Source organism: Phalangium opilio, unplaced genomic scaffold (genome assembly GCF_054372755.1).
Source record: "Phalangium opilio isolate 3A_F unplaced genomic scaffold, DU_Popi_V2 ptg000078l_1, whole genome shotgun sequence".
NCBI classification, from domain to species: Eukaryota; Metazoa; Arthropoda; class Arachnida; order Opiliones; family Phalangiidae; genus Phalangium; species Phalangium opilio.
In genome coordinates, this window is record NW_028324186.1 from 791,403 (window position 1) to 805,712 (window position 14,310).

Here is a 14,310-nt window from a genome sequence, read left to right on the forward strand (position 1 = left end):
ATTTTATTTTATTCTCGTAAGTTAAACTTCATTATAATTTAATACAAAAGAATTTAAAGTTAAGATTTAGCCGATAATTTTTAAATTCACTGATTTCACTAAGCCTCGGTCAAAAGTTCAAGACAGGCTGATTGTACTATTGTAGACTAGAGACCAATTGGCCGTGTTGCGTTCGTTTTAAGGTGTTTCACCTGGTGCCATTGGCCAACGATAGCCGCTAATTAGGCAATTTGTTTAAATTAAATCAATTTTTGTTGTTTAAAGTAGATCAATGCAAACTACGCACAAGGGTTCGTTCCCTGATTTCTCGACTGGTGCCGTCAGGCAACGGTTACCGCTACGAAGATACGTTTTTTACTGGTAAAATAAATGATAGATTCAATCACACTATCACTAAACCCTGTCACCAAATCAACCAATATTTATAATTCAGGTTCTTCCAAACATTTGTACTAGGTAACAATTGAATTATTAATTATTTTGCGCCCATTCTAACGTTACCTAAGAAAACAATAAACAATGGCCAGATTGCCAACGATAAACGCTACAGAGATTATGTCTGGTGCAACCGCCAACGGTAACCACTGCGTAGATCATTTTGTTTGTTTAAATAAGTGGTAAAATAAATGATAGATTCAATCACACTATCACTAAACCCTGTCACCAAATCAACCAATATTTATAATTCAGGTTCTTCCAAACATTTGTACTAGGTAACAATTGAATTATTAATTATTTTGCGCCCATTCTAACGTTACCTAAGAAAACAATAAACAATGGCCAGATTGCCAACGATAAACGCTACAGAGATTATGTCTGGTGCAACCGCCAACGGTAACCACTGCGTAGATCATTTTGTTTGTTTAAATAAGTGGTAAAATAATTGATAGATTAAATCACACGATCACTAAACCCTGTCAACAAACCAACCAATGTTTTTATCCCGGCTCTTGCAATCATTTTTATTAGGTAACAGTTACGTTTTTAATTACTATTTATAACCGCTATTTAGAATAAACCCTTTGGTTTAAATTAGATACATTTTTGATGTTTAAAGTAGATTAATTCAAACTACGCAGAAGGGTTCATTCCCTGGTTTCTAGACTGGTGCCAGCAGCCAACGGTTACCGCTACGAAGATACGTTTTTTGCTGGTAAAATAAATGATAGATTCAATCACACTATCACCATCACTAATTCCATTAAAGGGATGTACAGTGTGTTAATTAATTAATATAAATTTTGGATAAATATGTAACACACTATCATTATTAAATTTCTGAAGAGAGGGAAAAAAGGTTGAAATTAATTTTTTTTTAAATTTAAAAAGCAAATTTGGCGCAGAAAAAACCCAGCACCTGAAGCCTGTCTTATAAAATTTTCACAAGATGATTCGTTCAAGAATGTCTAGAATTAAGTCGCAATAATAGAAGTAATAAATATTTCACCTAAGTCAGCTGATTTGGCCAGGCAGGGCATAGCCCACTCGATCCATGCTCACGGACGCAGCTCTGCATCGTATTACGCGTGATCGAGTGGGCTATGGACAGGGTAAACAAATACGGGGCTGCCAGGCTGTCTCTTATACCACAATGATGGTCATTATCCTTTACGAGAAATGCTTCCTTGTCCAGTGTGGGAAATAAGGCGGTGGCACAGGGCAAATGACCAGTTTGAAAATTAAACCACGGGACCACTAAGAAAATTCAAGGGTAACCAGAGTCCAGACATTAACTGAAAAAGTTTAATTGTCCAATTCCTAAGTTTAGCATACGACGTGACCAGGTCAATTATTATTATATACATAGTTTACAGGCGTGGAGGATTCCTACCACTAACACAAGGAGACCAAGCAACAAAGAGTGTAAAATCGTCTCCTTGTGCAAATGGTATGAATCCTCCACGCCTGTAAACTATGTATAGCGCGAGCAGCTTTCGTCCATGAGCGCGGATCGAGTGGGCTATGCTTGCAGGCAGAAACTTTGTCTCAGTTAGACCAAAGAGGGTAGAAAGAGGGGGAGTAGAAGCTAGCGGCTTTGGCAAGGCATTTTGGGTGTTCTCGCTTTTCTTTTTAATTTATTTGTTATATTTTCCTCCTAATATCCGGTTCACCGTATTTCAACCAATAAGAGGGCAGAGAAAGATGCGCGCGCACACCGGAAGCTTAGAGGTAAACTTTCAAAGCGAGAACACTCCAGCCAAGCCTTCTACTCCCCCTCTTTCTACCCTCTTTGGTTAGACTGCTACAACGAAAACCGAAAACTAGTAACATAAGTCCAAGCCAGTCATCTGAAAGACTCAAAACGATGACTCTGATTCTTCTGAATTTGAAATATCAGTAGAAATCATTCTAGATAATCCTCAGAGTTATTTTAAATATTTTAATACTCAAAGTCAGGGGATAAAGAAAGGCCAAAATAATTTTAGTATGGAAATTTGACGTTTTCAGTGATAAATTCATCTCATTGGTGATAACTGATTAACTGGTACCTGAAACCATTAGTAACTAACTAGCAATATTAGGTCCCTTATGCTTACGCTCCCCTATATTTATGTTTGTGCTTAGTGCAGATTTTGAAAATGCTACAGTTTCTTAACAATCTTAATTAAAATGAAGACTGAAGGAACAGATATTAATAAAAAATGTCTTCGTGGACAAAGACTAGAAAAAGTAAATGATACAAAATTTTTGAAGAAATGTAATTTTGGTGAAAAAACGAAGATAAGTATTTTTTTTCAAATAATTGATGCTTTATAATCATGTCTTTAAACTGAAAAATTTAATATCTGTTACTTCGGTCATTCCATTTTGTTCTCTTATCATTTACTTTTTCTAGTCTTTGTCCACGAAGACATTTTTTACTCTATATGGGGGACACGTTATAGGTAGACTGTCGCCCGTGTCGACATAATGCTCCGTGGATTTAGTTAAACCTGGGTTAACGGAAAACACACTTTTATATTTAAAAACTAGCGCTCTTAATTTTCCCTTTTTATCTTTATCTATGGGCGCTTCATCTATCGCATTACAAATAGCTTCTTTGTCGAACTCCTCGTCCTCAAATAAATTACAATCTACTAATAGGCCAGGACAGATAGGCCAAAAAAGGGCTTGACCTAGAACATTTGAACATAAAGATGAAAATTGGTACATGTGTTGTTTTTGACCCAACAAAAAATATACTAAAGGTCCCCTGCTGTAGAGCGCGAGCTTTCGCCGCCATCTTGGAAAATGGCCGCCGTGAATTACAGCTACAATGTATTCCACTTTCTTCTTCAAAAATTATGAAAATTGGTACACATTATGCTTGGTCCCACATGAACATCATGGCCAAATTTTACAGCTCTGTGTTTAATAGTTTGGTTGCCATATTGGAAAATGGCCGCCGTGAATGCTAAGTACAGTATATTTCACCATGTTGTTGGAAAATCATGAAAATTAATAGGTATTATAACCAGAGCTGTGTGAATCTCACAGTAAAATATTGAAGCCATTAGTCAGATAGTTTGGCCGCCATGTTGGAAAATGGCCGCCATCAATGCCATTTAGATACAGTATATGGTTCAAAAATTATGAAAATTGGTATTAATTATGTTAAAGACCGTCTAAACATCGTACTTGAATATTAAAGACGTGCTACTGATAGTTTGGGCGCCATCTTCGAAAATTACTGCTCGAAGTACCAAATATATTACCGATATATAAATTTTTTCGATATTTTTTTATTGAGTAGATGATTTTTATGAACGTATAAAACGCCATAAAAATAACTATTTTAGAGTCTAAATTATCGACCCATCTTCAAAAATGGTCCCAGAAATATTACTTTCCTAAAATCTGGAAAAAAGAAAATAAAAGCCATATTACTCGGATTTTGATTAGGAAAAACCAATTTAAATGGGGTATATACATTCTAGTGTCGTTAAGGATTAGATTTAAGACACATTTTTATTACGGCTAATACCTTGACAAGGACCACACATTGCCCAGCAAGCTAATCCAGATCATTCACAGTTCTTTATACAAGATGTTCTGCAGACTGCAGGTACAAATAATGAGTGATATAAGTTCATCTCATGCCAGAAGGAGAATGGTGTGAATGGGTCTTCGACTTTCGCGATCGCGAACCAATCCCCACTGTTCGGGATTAAATCGTTTCCTAGCTATTGTTGAACTTGAAGATACGCTCGGAAAAAATGTAGTTTTGCGGTGTCGGTTGTTATGAAGCTTAGCGAGATAAAATGTGGACTTGACATTATACGTGTAATATCTACATAGTTGAAGCTTGGACGTGTCAATTATCACCCTAAAAAAAGCGAAAAGAAATCTCTCTTCGGCAGCAATATGGTCATTAAAAAAGCGCAACAAATTTGTAAGATGTTGATTATCTGACATTACTTTAAACCACACCTTATCATAACCACACCCAGTTACAGCACGTAATGAAAGAAGTGTTCTCTTAACCTTTTTAACTCAAAGACATGTCGTGGCGGAGGGGGCCTGAGTTCGGTGTGACGGTTCGGGAGTTCTTTGGGTTCGCCCTTGATTCAGACCGTTCCTTGCCCCGTTCCGTGAAGGTTTTTTTTCCCGGCCGCTTCGCCCCACCCAGGTGTTGCCTTGGCTTGCCCCCGCTATTGGCAACCCTCTAGGGGTCGCGGATACACTATTTGCTTGGTCCCTATGGCATTGTTGTGCTTGGAGAGAAGTTCTCCGTCCCTTCGAGTCTTCTGCTGCCTTAATCCTTCCCTGTCACCTGCTCAAGTGGCGATTGTCGGGCCCACTGGCCGATCCCGTGTGCCATGACGGCGGTTCTAGGTGTAGCGCCTAATCAAGGGTTCTAACATGCAATTATTATGAAAAATTTTCAGGGTGACGATGAGTATGAATGAAATGTTAAAGGTCTGTCTAAAATCTAATTTTAGACAACACTAGAATGTATAAACCCCATATTAAGCCATATTCTCTAATCAACATGTTGAGAATAACAGCTTTGAATAACTTTTCTTTGTTTCAGAATTTAGGGCAATGATTTTCGTGTGGCCAATTTTAAAGATGGAGTCGATAATTTCAACTTCGAGATATCCATTTTTTGTTGTTTATTACGTTAATGAAAATCATCTATTCAAAATAGGAATTTCAAAAAGATTTACATATTTGAAATATATTTAGCATTTCCAGCAGTCATTTTCGAAGATGGCGCCCAAACTATCAGTAGCACGTCTTCAATATTCAAGTATGATGTTTAGATGGTCTTCAACATAATTATTACCAATTTTTATAATTTTTGAACCATATACTGTATCTAAATGGCATTGATGGCGGCCACTTTCCAACATGGCGGCCAAACTATCTGACTAAGGGCTTCAATATTTTACTGTGAGATTCACACAGCTCTGGTTATAATACCTATTAATTTTCATGATTTTCCAACAACATGGTGAAATATACTGTACTTAGCATTCACGGCGGCCATTTTCCAATATGGCGACCAAACTATTGAACTCAGAGTTGTAAAATTTATCCATGATGTTCATATTGTTCCAATCATTATGTGTACCAATTTTCATAATTTTTGAAGAAGAACGTGGAATACATTGTAGCTGTAATTCTCGGCGGCCATTTTCCAAGATGGCGGCGAAAGCTCGCGCTCTACAGCAGGGGACTTTTAGTATATTTTTTGTTGGGTCAAAAACAACACATGTACCAATTTTCATCTTTATGTTCAAATGTTCTAGGTCAAACCCTAAAAGTCCTGGGCTATAAATTAAAATTACTACCATTATTATAAAATTCGTATGAAACGGAGGGGTTCGTATCCCAACACCAACTCATTTGACCATAACTAGCCGTCATGCCGGAAGTCCTTATAAAGTCCAACCCTAAGATACAAGGGTAAGCCAGGTCTTTGAGAATGATTGCCTCGTGTGTCAAAAGCTTTCCTGAAATTTCTAAAGGCATTTGAATTGCTTTTTTTTACTACTATTGAATTTTGATCTACTACTCTAAGTTAAATATTGATGGGGTAAATTTTAAATCCTTGCTGCACTAAACTACTACTAAGGGTACAATCAATTAAAGAAACGGAGCTTCCCGAATCTACAAGTGCTAGGGTAGGAATACCCGCTACGTTAACCTCTATGAGGCATTTCTTTCGATCAGTAGTTTTTGACACGTGGAGACAGTCTATGGTGAAGGGGCTATTTTTAAGGATAACTACTTTCTCTTTGGGGGGGCTCCCTCTCCCCTGGGACCTCCCCGTCTCTCGTTTCCCGCTTGCGGGCAATACCGTTGAATATGGCCCTTTTTCCCACAGCTCGTACATACCACTGTAGGGCAATCATGTACTTTGTGCCCTTCTTGATTACAATGCAAGCACCTAATTACGAAATGACTGTTATAACTAGGCGGATTCGATCTGGGATGAAAATTACTACTATTTTTGTGTCTACGATGCCCGCTTCTGTGGTTTCTATTTTCAGGGTCACTATTATCCCTAGAGCTATTTTCCCTGGTTTGACCGCCAACTTTTCTTTGTGAAAGTTCGACACGTACGGCCGCCTCCAAAAGTTCACTAACCGTTTGAAAAGTTGCGGTTGCCAAGTATGGCTTAATGCTATCCCGTAGATTGCGGGTCACATATTCTATTTGGATGGGAACAGGCAAGGGGGTTTCCAATTGGAGAAAAATTTCCCTCATGTTATTTACATACTCGCGGACACCTTCATTGTTTCCTTGTTTTCGATTAATGAGTTCTTCGCTTAGAACCGCATCGTTTACTTGATAAGCAAACTCCTTTTTTATTTCCTTTTGTAGGTCAGAAAATGTGCTTGGCTTAATTGTCAAAGATTGCCACCAGTCGAGAGCTGGACCCAAAAACATTTGCGGTATCCATGTCTGAATGAATAAATCATCTGGCATTGCCAATGTTTCTCTAATTTGTTTTACTTTCGTAAGAAAATCCTTCGTATTCATGTCCGAAGGTTTTCCCGTAAAAGTTGGCGGGGTAATTTTTGGCATCCTATTTTGAAACCAGCCCTGCGCTAGGACTGGCTGACCGCTATAACCCGTTTGGCTTCCTACGATACTACTAGTTTGACTACCATGTCTGGGTGGTACTGAACTAGTTTGACTGATAGAACTAGCAGTCAGGGTGCCACTAGGAGTTTGAGTTCGAATTTGCAATTGGGCCTGTAAATCAGCTATTTGTTTTTTCATTACCGTCAAGTCTAGCGAGGAGATTAACTGCATTCCAGGCGGAATGGGTTTGCTCGTTGGTGGTAATAGACTTACGGATGGTGAGCTTATGCTACCCATGGTGCTAACTAGTGGAATTCCTAAAACTGGGGGTGTAAGGGAAGCTGAAGTTGCTACTACTTTATTACTTGCTCCCTGGCTCCCGCCAACTCCGCCACTGGGTGGTGTTTGGTTCATTGTTTTAGACCGATGGTTTCGTTCCACAATTCGTTTAGCCGCTCTTTTTATGCGCTCCTGGGTTTGCACTTCTTTATATGCTTTAATACACTCAGGACAGGAATACAAGGTTCCCAATTGCGGTTTGCAAAGTGAATGATCGACAGTTTTCCACATTTAGTAACTACTAACTATTCTAACTAAAACTGGGGTGTCTTCGTACTAGTTACGACTGGCATAGAAAGACAAATCCCGGCTGGGCCCCCATTTTGTAACACTTTTCTACTATTAGAGGCCTATATATGCCTAGTGTTAACAAAATCTACTACTAACCACTATTACAGGTAACTACAAATGATTAAATCAAGACAAGTTATTAACTATAACATTTTATAATTACTTATTAATTGATTAATTACATTAGATTAGTTTAAATAATATAACCCCCAAAATAAACATGCGCGACGCGACCAATGCCAGAAACTATAGCGCTTTATGTATATTGTACTCATCACTTTGCGACATAAAAGGGATGTTTGATGTCCAAGGTCACAGAGATGATGCGGAAGTGCTGAGCTGGTCTATGATGATTTGTTACTACTATGACGTCTTCGGCTATAGCCCACTGCAAGTGTTGCTGACGGCATGATGGGTTACCCTACTTTTGGCACCCTATTGACCATGCTCTGGCTTAGTTATTGACGTTTATATTTTAGCTGGGTTTAGGATCACATTCCATAGAGTTAATACTGGTGCTACTGCTGATGCACGGAGTTAGCGGCTTCCCGTGATGCCAGCTAAGTATAAGTATATATCCTTTTTGTGTATCAGCCTCCGTTATGTATACTGATTTGGTCTGGTTTCAAGTTCACTTCAGATATAAGTTCATTTCAAAGATGATGAGAATGTACGATAGTTTAAGCATTGGCGATGATACAAAATACCCTCTGACATTGGTTCAAGTTGAAAAAGAACAAATAGAATAATTGCTTTATCGGATAACAGTAAAAGAACAAGTAGAATAAGTGTTATATCGGATAACAGTAAAAGAACAAAGAGTATAAGTGTTTTATCTTTCATATTTTAGTTCTTCATATTTAGTTTATGATAACAAGAAATCAATTAACTACAATTAATATACACAATATACAAGCATTATACTACAAGAGATTATCTACACCTAAACATGCATTACACTATAATAGATTATCTACAACTTATATATAGACGTTACAATCCGAGTGAAGGTCGATTCGAATGAAGGTGACTTGGATAAAGGTGATTCGCAAGACGATAAAATGGATCCGAGTGAAGGTGACCTGGATAAAATCGATTCGAATGAAGGTGACCTGGATGAAGTCGTTTCGAATGAAGGTGAAATGAATGAAAGTGCCATGGATGAAGATCATCCCAATTCCAAACAAATTAAGGAATCAAGATCGATACAAGATGAGGATTGCTTAATTCGGGACATAAAGCCAGCACCCGAAAAAACTAAATCAAGTCTACAAGACATTATTGATCTTATTTAAGAACCCTTGAAACTGAAACCAAGAGGACGACCCAAAGGATTACACCAAACAGTTATTGGACTTAACAAAGTAAAGGGAAGGAAGGAACAACTGAAAAGTCCAAGAACACGACTCCAAAATCGTATGCCTAGAACGTAAATTATAGTAGCTCGAGAACCAGTGTCTTACTTCGCGAAAATTCAGTATCCTAAAGACCAAATATGGATCAAACGACCATTTCAATTAAGCAAAACTCACGAGAAAAATCTTTTGAGCCATGAAGACATGTCTGGTGATATTGTGGACGCTGCCCAGGAAATTCTAAAAAACCAGCATTTAAATGTCACAACGGGCTTGCTCACTTCACAGATTTTGTTAAACAAAAGTTCCTTTCATCGTCAATACTGTGGCCGAGGAGGGATATATGGTCCAGATCTATGGAATATATGAACACTACCTTTGCGTGTCCGGATATTTCAGCAATGGTTTAGCTGAAATGTCGCTCTACGACTCGTTAAATGATATACGACACATCAAAGTAGTTATTTCCCTTTTGAGTGAGTGCCCAATTCAAAATATTCTACCATAGAAAAAATTGCTTTAAATTGCTTTAAAGTGCGTGAAAGTGACAGCAGTCCGAGAGGAATGTAGGGCTCACGCAGTGGCAAACGCCGTCAACGCATGCCTGAACCTTAACCCAGGCGCTTATACATACAACATGGAAGGTAACATAATGCGTAAACATTTTCACAACTGCCTTCCCTACATTACGGTAAATAATTTATCCGTAACCATTCTTCACCAAGGAGTGTATGAATTAGTTTACTACTATTGTCGCAAGCCCGACGATGGGAAAAAATGTATTGTTGCGACGTTTGCCATGAATGGTATCACGAGGCATGCCTAAAATTAAAACCAAAGAAGGCTTATGAATGGAGGTGCGAGTACAAGTGCACAGAGAAGGTACTTGAAAGGCTTACCTTTGAAAACGAGTAATAAAATGGAGAGTTTACGCATTTCTCTTTAGGTATATTTTTCAGCCTAAACTATAACATTCCTTGACAATTCTACAATTTAATTAGGTTGTTTATCTTAAATAAGTATCGATAAAGAGTGAAAAAACCAGTCAAAGCTAATAACGGCTATTGTATTTTGTCTTGAAATGTAAATTCTTATTCCTGTTTACCAACGTTTTTATATTCTATGAGATCCCCCTTATATTTTGCTCATTTCCCTATGCCCTACCATTTATTCAGTTTGTCATAAACAGTACAGTAATGGCTGACAAATTCCTACCGTTGTTGTCTACGATATGTTAATAATTTCTATATAACCACCAATTAATTTTTAAATTTTGGTGCCTTTAAGAATTTGAGTGAATAAATGCTCTTTCAGAGACGCTACGTTTTGGCATAATTTGTGTTAGTTTTTTCATGGCATATGATTTTTGGAAGACATCCTATTTCTTTGCTTTCAAGTCCTGATATTAAACACTCCGTGGTTTTCGAAAGACTTTGCGAGATTAGACAAAGTCCAATATGGTTACTGTAAGGCATATAAAATAATGTAAAGGAATGGAAGCACCATCCTTCCACTGTGCAAGCCGTCGTTGAGGCTATCTAGTTTGTACATGGAAAGGCTAGAAGGAAGATTCACTTCCGTCTCGGGTTACAACGTAAGCCTGGAAATGGACCTAGCCCGCCTCTTCAGTTTAAATTTCTTTATATTTTATTTTCTATGGTATAGGTATGTATGTTATCGCTATACACTACCAACAAAGGAACCCGGCGTTTATAGCCGTCAGGACATCATAACAACCGAACACGATGGATACGTCCGCTAAAAACACGTTTCCTACCAGTTCTTCTCATGGTATTTTTCACATTATAAAAACAACGTAACGATTCTTCCTGGGTATTCGTCACATTATATAAACCCGGGCAAAAATAGCCGGCCCATTGTGGACTCGCTATTTCTGTCCGCGTTGATAATGAGCAAAATACCCGGGCACAACTAGCCATAAATTTATCTTCGGCTATTTTTGCCCGGGTTTAACGCAACGGGGAACCCGGGAAGAAATAGACGGCCCATTGTGGACTCGATATTTCTGCCCGGGTTTCTCAAAAATCGAGAACCCGGGCACAAATAGACGGCCCACTGTGGGCCCGCTATTTGTGCCCTGGTTTGCATCAGTAAGGAACCCGGGCAGATATAGACAGTCCACTGTGAGCCGGCTATTTCTGCCCGGGACCCGGGCACTTTTAGCCTCGCATTAGTCGGCCGCTATTTCTGCCCGGAACCCGGGCGAATTTAGCACCCTTTATGCTATTTCTGCCCGGAACCCGGGCGAATTTAGCACCCTTTATGCTATTTCGGCCCGAAACCCGGGCACAAATAGCAACGGCCATATTTTAAATATTCCAATGGTTGTTTAAACGTTTATAATAACTAATGCATAGCTAACACGATGGAAATTTTCCTTTGTTACTCAGACTCGACTAGGACATGAGCCGTCAAAATTTACTCCTAATATATAAATTGCATGAAGTATTTCACAAATACAACCGTATTTCTCTTTAAGAAGAATAAAATTTAACAAAACCTATATAATATGAAGATCAGTTACATTGACTATATATTGTACTGATTGTTTATACGACTAACAATCATTATAAGAATTAAAATTTATAGCCAATCTAACTTAGCTTTTATAATACACTTTTGAATAAATTGTATTATTCCTGTAGAGAAAAACAGTTGTATTTGTGAAATAGTTTGTTAGCAGTACATTTTGACACGATTCGGCTCATGTCCAAGTCAAGTCTGAGTCATAAGGAGAATCTACATGATGTTAACTAAAACATAATAGATCTAATAAGCCTAAAAAATCCTTAGAGTTTAAAAACTGTTGTGATTGTGGGAAAGATTAATTGGTTTTTTAAGCTGTAACTAAATTTTTTGACTTGACTCTGCGTATGTCCTTTTGAAGGAACATGGATGCAGACGATTCCGAGTCTATCGACAATGACCAACTTCTGAGACTAGAAGATTTCGTAAAGGAGTTGAAGGAATTTCAAGAAAAGTTTAATGTTAAAAATAAATCAAAACCAACTCCAAGTTTTGACCGCATAAAAGAAATGGCCTTTTTAAGGTTTTTGGTAGAATTTGCCACAAAATTTCCACCACAGGAGTGGTGTGTGCTATTGGAAGAACCTTCCACGTCTAAGGGAGTCGGCTGGCGATGGATTGCGGGAAAAGCCGTCGAAATTTCACAGATGTAGGTTTGGAAGTTTTAAACAGTATCTTTAGGTAATTGTTCATTTCCTTTAGGAACCAAAAAGGATACGCCATGACGTTTGCCCGAAGGTGTAGCAAGTATTTTAAGCTTAGGGAAGATGATTCTCACGCAGAATTAAAATTCGGGAATTTGGTTTCGACGTTGCTCGTGAAACTATTTGGTAAATTTGTTTACCTCATGTGTTTTTTGCGGGTGGCCTTCAATTGGGAAATTGTTTTCGAACGATGGGATTTGGAAGCGTAATTTCAAAATTGCGCTTTTTCAGATTTGAAATATTCTTCTGTTCCTTCAAGAAAAGGCCGATCAACCACTCTTCCGGCTATTTGCATCCAAGGGTATGAAGAAATCAAGAGCCAGAACCCGAAATTTGGTTTAAAACTAAATTTGCTCTTACGTGAAGTTCTTCAAGTTCGCTAAAGAAACCGAAACCCTGGCAAATAGTAAATAAGAATTCATTTTCAATATTATAATAATGAAGAAAAGATGGAAAAACACGTGCGAAATGGTGTAAACCTCCTACAGTGCAGTTTCCAATGACAATTAGCAGAGGCTAACCGTTATCGAACGCGTATTGCTGTCGTATTTTTAATTTCTCCATAGTTGCACAATCCTAATTGCATTGCACTTTCTTCACAGGTATAACAGAGTCCGAACCACATTCTGATCGTGATCGGGATTTAACGCAAAACTCTGCTGAATTTTCGGGGAAACGATCGCTCAACACTGAAGACCTAATCCAAACGCTAGGGCAGAAAATAAGCGTAATAATATAAGTTTTTTCTCAAGGTTTATCAAATTAATAGGCCTATTAACTATTTTTCAGAATATGCTCTATCCTATTAGCTGTTGTTGTTTAATCTCATTCAGTTTAAATTAATTCTACTTGAGATTAAACCACAATGCAGTTTCTGGGATTTTGCGTGTTCTGGAACATATAGCCTATTTTTTCGAAAGGACCTTAAAAAGATCTTATAATTAGAGTTGAAATTTGGTTAATATTTTTTGGTTTAAATTTTGACCATAGGACGTCGATAAACTAATAAATCAATTAATAAAAAAGACTAAAAAGGCAGTGGGCGAGAAAGCAAATTTAGCCAAATTGCTTCAAGAAGCAAAAAAGAAACGAGAGAGAGAAATCCAAGATGAGAGAGTTACTGTAACTTTTAGGAAATTTTCAAAAGAAAATCCTGAAAAGAATGTGGAAAAATTGAAAACTTTATGCCAGAAACACGGCAAAACGGTTGAGGAAATCCTGGATATCGCGACCAGTGCTCTTAACTCTGGCCAATCTGGTAAGTTAATATCATTTGTGTTGGTTGGTGTTGAATTCATCTAATGTAAATTGCGTTATAATAATTTAAATATTTTATTAATAATTGAATTAATTAAAAATACCAAGAAGAATCCAACGATTCTGAAGGTTCCATAGAATCGAGAAGCTCATCACATGAATCGGATTTTGAAGAGGATGGTTCCTCGTGCTCCGAAGCCACAAACCAAAGTTTTGGATTACTCGAAAGCAAGTTCAGTTTCAAAATTTATGGGAAACTCACTTTAAATATAAATTTTTTTAGAACTCACCTCAACGTCAGTGTCACAGTCGGATGAAACTGAAGCCGCCGTCTCGTCAATTTTAGTGAATTTTGTTATTATACACTTTGAAAACAATTTCGATGTTTCAGTCATCTGAGGACGAGAATCGGTCATCTGATGAGTTGGATGACGTCGTAGTTAAAGAATGAAAAACCAAAAATTCAAAATATTGTATTTCATAAATTAAAACGAAAACGTTTTTTAATACTTCAAGGATAATAAAATAGGGTTAGTTCCCCTATTATCGGACACATTTTAAAATATAACGGTTAAATTTAAGGAAATCAAAGAGAAGCTTTGAAAAGAATATGAAATATATGTTTTGAACGTTTCTGCACCTAATGGATAATTCCAAAAGAACAATGTAATATTGACCCAATCATGGATTTTATTCGGCAAGTATCGTACCCTATAATCGGCTATTTGGATGTTGATTCGGACACCTATGTTCCATTTATCGGACGCCTATACATCTGGCTCGGACACTGGGATCTCAGA

At 37.6% G+C, this 14,310-nt stretch overlaps 4 long non-coding RNA genes across 6 annotated transcripts in view; 3 read left to right on the top strand and 1 right to left on the bottom strand.

Moving 5' to 3' along the window:
* Positions 1-14,310, top strand: part of LOC149654955 (uncharacterized) — a 547,559-nt gene that overhangs the window by 214,938 nt on the left and 318,311 nt on the right. The gene's annotated exons all lie outside the window — the stretch shown is intronic.
* Positions 20-403, bottom strand: LOC149654961 (uncharacterized). Its single transcript, XR_016370355.1, has 2 exons — positions 287-403; positions 20-217 (listed from the first exon to the last, which is right to left on the bottom strand). It is a non-coding gene; the product is annotated as an uncharacterized LOC149654961 (long non-coding RNA).
* Positions 53-592, top strand: LOC149654962 (uncharacterized). 3 transcript variants are annotated; one of them, XR_016370354.1, is made up of 3 exons: positions 53-182; positions 268-360; positions 457-592. It is a non-coding gene; the product is annotated as an uncharacterized LOC149654962 (long non-coding RNA). The 3 variants fall into 3 exon arrangements; XR_016370352.1 differs by having other exon boundaries at positions 434-573; XR_016370353.1 differs by having other exon boundaries at positions 86-182; positions 265-360; positions 434-573.
* LOC149654963 (uncharacterized) lies at positions 755-1,868 on the top strand. Its single transcript, XR_016370351.1, has 3 exons — positions 755-969; positions 1,061-1,431; positions 1,634-1,868. It is a non-coding gene; the product is annotated as an uncharacterized LOC149654963 (long non-coding RNA).